Consider the following 10,066-nt stretch of genomic DNA (forward strand, 5'->3'; position numbering starts at 1 on the left):
ATAGTTCCACCATTTTCACCTTGGCATTGGGTGCAGGAGAATAGTCAGCTTCATACCTGTATCAATAAAATAATGTTCAATCAAACCAGTTTCTGTGCTTTACAGTGATTAATTTTGATAGTTTTTACATTACTGTGTGTGGGTGGGTAGACTCAAATGAAAATATATATGATGCAAAGAGATGTACATATTCTGCAGATTAGAATATAAAGTTGCAATTTTATAAAATGGGCTGAGAAACCACAGCTGATAGACCTTCAAAAGAAAGTAACCCACCAGACTAAGAACTGTTACGAACAAAGAAATTCTGGAATAATTCTCAAATTGTAACTGTTTAGACTACCAGATATCATTCATATTTAGACTTCAGAGGAATGAAATAATTGGGAAATTTAGGAAATTTTGTAATGAAGCATTTTATCTTTTTTATGGGTCAACTGGTATTGTTAGGGTTATGAAATCTAGTTTGCAGTGGACTAGACATTTAGCTTGTATGGAGGGAAGAAAAAACATACAGAATGCTCATACAAATTTGTCTTTAAAATGAATACTTGGAAGACTGAGAAGAAGGTGGGAGGATAACATTAAGATGGATTGTAGGGATATAAATTTGAGGTTGGGAAATGAATGAAATTAGTTCAGAATCACAAGCTTTGGTATCAACATTGATGAACCTTCTGGTTATGCTACTACAGTATTAGTATAACATTCTAAGTCCATATGTCTCTATCATTTTTGTTTCAGATAACTATGGTGATAATTTCAAAGTGAAAGTGTATACTGTAATCATTATACTATCATAACATTTTTATTAACTGCAATAAGTAACATGATTTATTTTATCCGTCTTCTAGTGCATACATTTATTTATCCCCTCTTTTCACTCTCACTACATGTTTCGGCACCAATGTGCCATCTTCAGGTGCTGATCCAATCCACGACAAACTAATTCATTGCATGCCTTGTCTTTACATCCTAAAATAATTAAAATATATATTTATCATATATANATAAGTAAATTTAATTTACATTGGTAACTCACAATTGATCCAGCCCATGCTGAAGATTAAGCCAGAAGTCATTAAGCACCTTCACTGTTTTAACTGATTAACAGCCTAGTCTTCCTCGTTGTGCATACTCTATACAGAATGCTTTCAGAAAGGTTCCCCGCCAAAATTCTGAACAAGTTTTTTCCTTGCCCATTCTAATGACATGCTTGACCCACCATGATCTCATTTAACTCCTAACAAAGATTTGATTCCTGAAAGAGGCACTGAGTTTCTCAACGCCTTTTTCATGGGTCAAAATATTCTGCTGTACAATGGGTAATGGCGTTGTGTGTAGCTGGTCACTCACCCCCACTAGTGTCAAAGTTAAAAATATGTGAAACTTTACTTGGGTAACACTGTACACCATCATGGAGTAATCTGATCCAAACTGTACTGACCATTCACGACCAGCAGTTTTGTTTTGGCAAAACATTTGTGTGTTTATGTGGAAACACCAATGAGTTCATGCCCTGTAGAGTGTACAGAAGAAACTACACCAATTTAAGACTTGGCAGTCCCGATAGGCAGGAAGCCCAGCAAGCAGAGATTATAAGGGTATTTTACTAGTAGGTCTTCCAAAGTTGTGGCAGTACATAACTGGTTATGAGAGTTGTAGCAATAAGCAATTACCTTGGTGAAGAGTAAAGTTTTTTGGATTGTAATGCCTTGTAATCCTGATAACCCTGACGTTTAGAAGGAAAATATTGCCACCATCTTCAGGCCTGATGAGTAAATCAAGCAAGAAGCAGGCTTTAATAGAACCCAGAAGAACCCTACAGAATCAGCGCCATGGAAACTTCGTTGTTTAATATACTGCGTTGCTCACATAATTCATGATGGTCCCAAATATTTTCTGATCTCTCTGTCTCCTGTAAATTTCTAGATTTCTTTCTTCCTTCAGCCGGCATAGTGTATCTACCGATGTTGTGGGGCGTCTACCGGTAACCTTAGCGAATCAATACTTCAGTCTGGCTGGAGTCCGATGTCGAAGTCCAAAGTTTCGCTTCACACACGCCACGCAAGCCCCCTCCCGTTCATGTCGCCGGTACTTCACAAGCTTCACAAGGTACTTACGGGTCACGTGTTCACAGTCGGTTGTTAACAAAGCCATGCTTTTAGCAACCTTCCTTTCGTCCTCCTAGAAGTCATTATTTTTATATCTATTCTTTGGTAGTTTAAGACGAAGACAAAACCCATCTCCATAGAGCATAGTGGTGGAGAAGCTAGTCAACAGATTTCCAGCGTTATATGGAGGAGGTGAACAAGGACATGATACTGGACTCTGTTCCGAGAGATCAACGCAGTCCACTGCCCCATACCCTGTATCTTTATGATCCACATTCATTGCATCCTTCCAATTACGTCTTGATCACCCAAGTTGTTCCTTTCCTTCATGCTTCTGACTAAAATTCTGTATGTCATTTCTCATTTCTCTCACGCGTGCTACATGTTCTATCCATCTCGCCCTTCTTGATTTGATGCCTTAGTAATAATTGCTGAAGTATTACAAGGCCCTCATCCACTTTTCTGCTGCCTCCTGTTACTTCCTTTCTCTTAGGCCCAAATATTCCCTTAAGTACTTTGTTCTGTGACACCATCAATCAACGCTCTTTCCTCAGGGCGACAGATCAGTTTCCCAGTCACACAAAACAACGGTTAAACTGTAATTTTGTGTGTGTGAGACTATTTTTAAACAGGAGACGGAAGTAAAACACATTTAGAAAAACTAATTTGCAGTCATATTCGTGAATGTAATTTTGTTCCCAAATGTTTGAGCTTTGCCACAGTTTTAAGGAATGTCAAGCTATTTTATAATTTCACAAGCGTGACGGTGAAGAAAAATCCGCACTGCAAGTAGAAGCTTACGTGACAAATATTACTCATCTTTCATTATAATCCTGCATGCATCGTAATAAATTGGCCTGTATCAAATGACACGTAACTAAATGGTTACTTAGTGATTAGTACAGTACTCACTGAGGTTGCAGTCCCAGCGTCTTTCTTGTGGGGGGGAAAGAAATTGACTTGGACTCGAAGTCATATATACGTGTATAACACCAAAATCAACCAATTTTCCGAGTTTTCGTGCCCAAAACGAACACCTGTAATTTTTGAGAACGTAACAGACAACCAGATCGACATTCTTAAATACACAACTGTATTCTAATGAGATGTGAAGATATAGGGCCTATTCATATCTATGGCTCTACAGCCCTTTGTTGGACCTTTGCCGCTTTTTCAGTTTCTTAATCCTGTACAGAGTCGGTAGGACTCCTTGGATGGGGGATAAACCCTTCTCAAGGCCGCTTCCTATACACAGAATACACGCACACATACATCCATGCCTTTAGTGGGATTCGAAGCCACGATTTCAGCGTTCAGGGACAGTTCCTGCCTTAGACCGCATGGCCACTGTGATCGGCCGGGCCTATTCATACGTATTTTATATACTACACGCTGAGTCTACATTGAGTTCCATGTAAACTAGGTATGAGGAATGCGAAGACATCTTACGCTACTCTGACGTCTTCATGACTTTCACTTCGCGTTATAGTACCTACAGTTCATGTGGGACTGAAAGAAAATCTGTGTTATATATATCGAGAATGCAGGATCAGAATTTTATGACGTCTACACATAATTGGCGCATCCTTGTACGAGAGTCCTTATCTGTACCATGTTTTAAGAACCCTGAAAACGTCATTTCATAATTAGTATTTCAAGCATTTAAACTACAAGTAGTCTAGGTGCTATTTGGACCCGGTTATGATATAACCTTAGCGTGTTTTTCTCATTTAATAAGAACGGAAATGTGGATTTGGATACGCAGAATTCCTTCACAAATGCATATTTTGCGATTTTATATCCCTCATTTTGGAGCACGCTGTAGCGTAGTTGGTTGAGGCACTATGCTACAAGCCGGAAGGTCGCGAATCGAATCCCGATGAGGTGAATTTCTTCAATTGACCTAATGCTTCCAGCCGCACTACGGTCCTGGGGTCAACTCCGCCTGAGTACCAGGAATATTCTTGGGGACAAAGAGAGAGCGGCGCGTAAGGCTGACAACCTCACCGCCATCTTGGAAAACACGAAGTGCAAAGCAGCTATTCGTGTTCCAGTTATTTCAGTTAGTATCTCTTTTTTTTCGGAGACGGTGCCCCCTATAAATTATAAGCTTTTCATGACTGACTTTCGCCCTAAAATTATGTGATGTAAATCCTCAATGCTAAATTTAATCAAAATGCATCTATGTAAGATTTGAGGTTTTCACGGCGGTGACTATGAAGAAAGCAGTCTTCTGGGATTTGGCACCGTGTATATGTGTGGTGTTAACCGACGTTTCGGAGGAACGTATCGCCTCCATCTTCAGGATAGAAGGAAAAATATAAGAAATCCGGTTCTCGGTCTCTTCGCTTGCGGATTTCTTATATTTTTCCTTCTACCCTGAAGATGGAGGCGATACGTTCCTCCGAAACGTCGGTTAACACCACACATATACACGGTGCCAAATCCCAGAAGACTGCTTTCTTCATAGTCACCGCCGTGAAAACCTCAAATCTTACATAGATGCATTTTGATTAAATTTAGCATTGAGGATTTACATCACATAATTTTAGGGCGAAAGTCAGTCATGAAAAGCTTATAATTTATAGGGGGCACCGTCTCCGAAAAAAAAGAGATACTAACTGAAATAACTGGAACACGAATAGCTGCTTTGCACTTCGTGTTTTCCAAGATGGCGGTGAGGTTNTGCGAATACCCCGAAGGGATCAGAGTTTCAGTCAGTACCCGATTAGAACTGCATAACCACTGAATGAAACCAGGATAGACATCAACATAGCGTAGAATACGTCAGTCCAAGATTGGATTCACAAAACTTTCTCACCCTTTCTGTGTTTCGCGTTTAGAAACTCTCCTCGGTAACAATCTGCTTTGGTACTCAGGCATCAGCAGACTAACCAAGCTGTACATATTACTGAGGCATTGAATAGCCCAAACTCAGTGGCCTCCATAAAATAGTAGGGCTGTAGCTATGACATAATAATCATCTAAAGATGTTCATTTTTACATAACGTATCATATGAATTTCATTTTCCCCCTAATCAGCCGATTGCTCTACTAAGGGCAATAGAAACTTGCGTTGTACTGATAAATGTGAGTTCCCAGCCTCAAATCGTACTGAATTATCATCTAAAAGCTGATGAACTGACATTTACTGATAACGGCCGTTTAAGTGCTTTAGCTCCATTAATATAAAGATAAATAGGAACTAATTTTATCACCAGATGTGGTAAAATCTGAACCCTTAGTTTAAAATTACAATTCTTTGTGCAAAAGTTGAATTTATTGTGGCATTCTTCATAGGACGTGCATCAAATCAACGTACAGTACGGAAATTGTGTTCTGTCTGTGGTTCGAACATACGGCATATGTCAAACCAGAATTTATAAACACGTCGTCTCTAAAATATGTCCCCATAAAACACACAACTTTTTTTTTGTTTCCCTGTCCTGGATATTTAAATGCAAGAAAAAACAATTTCTAACCGTAAGGAGTGTAATATCTGTAGTGTTAATAGCTTTGCAACTACACGTCTTAGGGTGAAGAGAGGTAAAGCTGTCAATGAGATTAAGCCTGCCCTTCGAAACATAAGAAGGTGGTAACAAAAGGTCCCCCCCCCTTTGGCACTAGAGCCCCAGTGGGCCTAGGCCTACCTCCATGAACTTCTCCGTTCACTTCGGTTTTTCTAGATCTTACACAATCGATAGGACTCCCTGGACGGGTGATCAGCCCGTCGCAAGGCCTCTACCTGTACACAAACACAGAAAAACGCACACACACAAACTAAACATCCATGCCCTGAGTGGGATTCGAACCCACGAGCCCGGTTTCCGAGCGAGCGAAGACAGTACATGCCTTAGACCGCTCGGCTACCGTGACCGGCAACAAAAGGTTTAGCCTTATACAAAATCCGAAAAGATGCTGAAATTTATCCCCTTTCCACACTAAGTAAGAGAACTTTAGTTTTTAGACCAATAATTAAGAATTTCACAAAATGATACGCAGTAGTGTTTACAGTCTTCATTAATTGCAAACGCATTTAAATATTTAAATGTGACGTATAATGACGGGAGGAATAAGAACACAGAACCTTGAACGATTACGCCCAAGAATAAAATGATTACCCTGTAGGGGCTGAAACATCCTTAGTTGCGGAAAATGTATCCTGCGTTGCAAATTGTAATTGGTTGGTTCTATGCTGTATATAGTAGGCCTATAATGTATTACGACTATATGAAAACTAATGTGGAAATTTGTACATCGCATTTTATACCCATATCGTATGTAAGAACTGTGGCTTTTAATTTAAAATCATATTGTGACATGACGCATGAAGCTGGAATAATGAAGTCAGAATAGCGGTCCGTTACCAGGCAACGTTTCACTAAACACGCATTACCGTCGCAACGGACACGGAGATTACAACATACGAGCCGTTCAAGTGTGTGTTCTGTTTGCGGTAATTTATTTGCAGGTTTGGATGTGGGATCGAATACCTCCACCGAGGTCCTGCAAGTCGTAGGAGGTGACGGAAAGAGAAGTCTCGAATCTGAGACGGTAAAATGTGGTCACGGTCTCACGGGACTCGGGCCCGAAACTGACTGCGCTGGCGAGGTCCAGCAGCAATTGTAAACGACAGATTCGTCCTCTCGTCAGAGAGAGCGCCCCAATTCAACAAACCCGCAACTGTCTGATAGTAATAACAATCTGGTCGTAAGCCCCAGATGGGTGCTTTTTTTCCGAGACAGACTGGCCGATTGACCGTCGGTCGTAACACAAGACTCAGAGTAGCAGGAGTCAGTTGTGCCGGAGATATTAGAGATCCAGAATTCTAGAGACTAGAGACCCTTCAAGATTCAGAAAACAGAGAGAGATTTCTCAAACATACGTCGTTAAGGAGTTCAATGTGTGATCTGTTTTAATCAAGTGCAATTGTAATAGAAACGTCCAGTAAAAGCAATCATCAAATGTGGAGCCCACAATTACTAGTCGCTCTAACGTAACAATATATAAAAACAAAAAACAAAATCCGTGGTTTTAGTCCGCAAGCGAACTATACCGACTGCCCGTGGGGATCCGTTGCGCTGACCATGCGACACCATCTATCCACGAAAGTTGGCACTAACTTCACCGACAAGTGGCGGTCGCTCCGTCGGTCGGACAATATATAATATTGATTTAAATTGATTTCTTACACGCGTTTGCGATACGATAATTTTGTGCTCCTTCATCGCTCGTAGTTATCAGCCTTCTCTGCTTCACGGTTTTGTAAAACAGCAGTCGACTTTCTGAGCACCGGTATCCCACGTTTCTGTCTGTGCAGTTCGAGTAACAGTCTGCAAGCAGGCCGCGCCATAGCTCATGCGGTTAGGCGCTGGCTTCCCACTGCAGCGGCCCGGATTTGGTCATGTGGGATTTGTGGTGGACAAAATGGCGCTGGGGCAGGTTTTCTCCGAGTACTTCAGTATCCCCTGCCAATCTTCATTCCACAAATTTCTCCACAGTCACCCTCACCTATCATCTGGGGCTGGTACAATAGGCCAGTAGTGGCCGCAGTACAAGGGACTTAGTCTCACCCCACAATAATAATAATAAAAAATTTTGCAAACTAATTATTACTGCCTTGTGTAAACAAGCTTGTTTAAGACATAATACTGGACACCTGTATATGACATTAACGCGGTTCATCTTCCCCATTTCTGACTGGAACAGCGATCGACGCCAGACTCGTTATCGTCCTATTCATCAATCGACGGATCACACAATACAATGAGACAGAAGATAGAAATGGAAAAGTAGTGTTATTCAACACAAACTCTTTATTCACCAAAAGAAACGGAAAAATCGCTTCTCATACAACAATTCTTATTCTTGCTCCTCCTCCTCCTCCTCCTCCTTCTTCTTCTGCGGGCGCTACAGTCCATGAACCGTGGCTTCTTTTACGACTGCTCTCCACTGGTCCCGATCCTGAGACTTTCGTCTGCATTTAGGTGTTTCTGTCCAGCTGTAATCGTTAAAAGCTTCTCAACAAGTAACCCTACTCCCGACCCCCAACCTGGAGGACCAGGATATCTCTTTTTGTCTGGATCATCACCTTTGACCTGTCCGGCATGGCAGACCCTACCAGTAGCTAAGCCACCGCCAGCATAGCTCTCAGGATCACATGACCACAACTATGTCGGAGTAGGGGTACCTGCGGGGGGCAACAATTCTTCCATCTCAGTAAAATGTACAGAACACTACATGGAATTTACAGGCCGATATAAATTCAACTTCGGGCCAGCAGCGATCAGCGGACCCTGACGAACACTGCTTTACTACAGCTGTATTCCTCTGATCAGCTGTAATCTTACTGATTGGTACATCTGTGTGTATATTTACTACCACGTAACTGATCTGTTGCGCATAGCCCATGATTAACACAGCAGGCGCCGTCCTATAATTTTACGAATATATTGAGCCGTGAATGCAGAGTTGCGCCATGAAATAGCCCAGTAACCCATTTACATTTCGAGCTTGGCACTACCCCCAGTGTTCTTGTAACAATTGGCAAAGTAACGACGAGCCAGGAGTGATGCAAAAAGCCCGGACAAAAATACCCCTCCCGTCTTGCGTAGTTGCTTGGTATGACGGCCATGTATTATGTCACAGCGACCCTGTTCAGGGCTGGCTTCTGAGAGCAGGACTCGTTTTCGTACCAGCAGAATTACGTTTGCCGATCCCAGTGGCCGCGCGGTCTAAGGCATGAACTGTCTTCGCGTCCTCGAACACTGGGATCGTGGATTCGAATCCCAGGGGCAGGGATGTCTGTGTGTGTTTATTCTGTGTTTGTGCTGTCCTGTGTGTAGGTCGCGGCCTTGCGACGGGCTGATCCCCCGTCCAAGGAGTCCTACCGACTGTGTAAAAAGATCAAAAACGGCCAAGGTTCAAAAAAGGCTGTAGAGCCGTAGGTAGGTAGGTGGGTGGATAGATAGATAGATAGATAGATAGATAGATAGATAGATAGATAGATAGAATTACGATATGCTTAACTCCCTAATTACAGGAAGAAGATTTGAAAGTTTGAATTTCGGAGAGTTTGAGGTCGCGCTTTTCTTTCTCTCTTTTTGTTCTTCTTTATATTTCTTGAGAGAGATTTATAAAACTGTGAAACATGACTTTTAATTGTGTCCTTGCATCTGCACGTACTGAGTGGTCTCTTCCCTCGAGAAGTGTCTTGATCTCAATAACAAGTAGACGAAGCTCCCTCCCGCCTCAAATAAAACAGTACAGTTATCCCTGGACGTGATTAATTAAGCATCACATCATGAAGCTGTGTGGGGGAGTGCACGCATTCTTAACTTCAGCACTAGATGGAGTTGTATGGTCAGCTTCAGGCACCTCCCGCTATAACCCCAAATAAAAGCCTCCGGCACCAGTTCTTTAAGAGACTCGGTGGACCACAAAGTCGGCCTGGACGTTATTGAGAAGAGAATAATCCCTTGCACCTACCGGTAATCGAACGCCGACTCCTCGGTCGTCCACCCCGTAGCTTAGTTGTTATACCGACTGAGCTATCCCAGCTCTTCAGCCTCTTCATGTATACATATATATGTATGTAGCTAAAATACAACTGACCTTGCTGGCGAAGGCTTTCATTCCCGATCGTTACAGAGCAATATACATGAAAACAAATTCTTCTGATTTTTTCAGCACGATATCGCAATTCAGAACAAGAAGTTCTGGGAAGAACTAATAACATACAAGGTGCGGCAATAAAGAAACCGGATTACATTTATGACTCATTTCCGGCCATGTCGATGACGAAGAAGAGGGTAGGGCATTGACCCGTGGACTTCCCTCTACCGTCACACAAAGTTTCATTCACGTGCATTGGTTAGTCTGGCCGCGACCATTGTTAGAAGCGGATCGTGTGTCTGAGCTCCGTCGGAATAATGCTGAGTGCTAATGCAGAA

At 42.0% G+C, this 10,066-nt stretch overlaps 1 long non-coding RNA gene across 3 annotated transcripts in view; it reads right to left on the reverse strand.

Annotated features, from left to right (window-relative positions):
- The window catches only part of LOC111875209, a 28,833-nt gene that overhangs the window by 8,633 nt on the left and 10,134 nt on the right, over positions 1-10,066 (reverse strand). Inside the window, exon 2 of one of the 3 annotated variants that reach the window (XR_002844686.2) lies at positions 3,027-3,151. The exons of 1 other annotated variant lie outside the window; for it this stretch is intronic. This is a non-coding gene — a long non-coding RNA (uncharacterized LOC111875209). Of the gene's footprint in view, positions 1-1,679; positions 2,768-3,026; positions 3,152-10,066 lie in introns of those variants that run through there. One more of the 3 variants, XR_002844688.2, reaches the window with a different exon arrangement.

The sequence above is a fragment of the Cryptotermes secundus genome, unplaced genomic scaffold, assembly GCF_002891405.2.
Source record: "Cryptotermes secundus unplaced genomic scaffold, Csec_1.0 scaffold1564, whole genome shotgun sequence".
NCBI lineage: Eukaryota > Metazoa > Arthropoda > Insecta > Blattodea > Kalotermitidae > Cryptotermes > Cryptotermes secundus.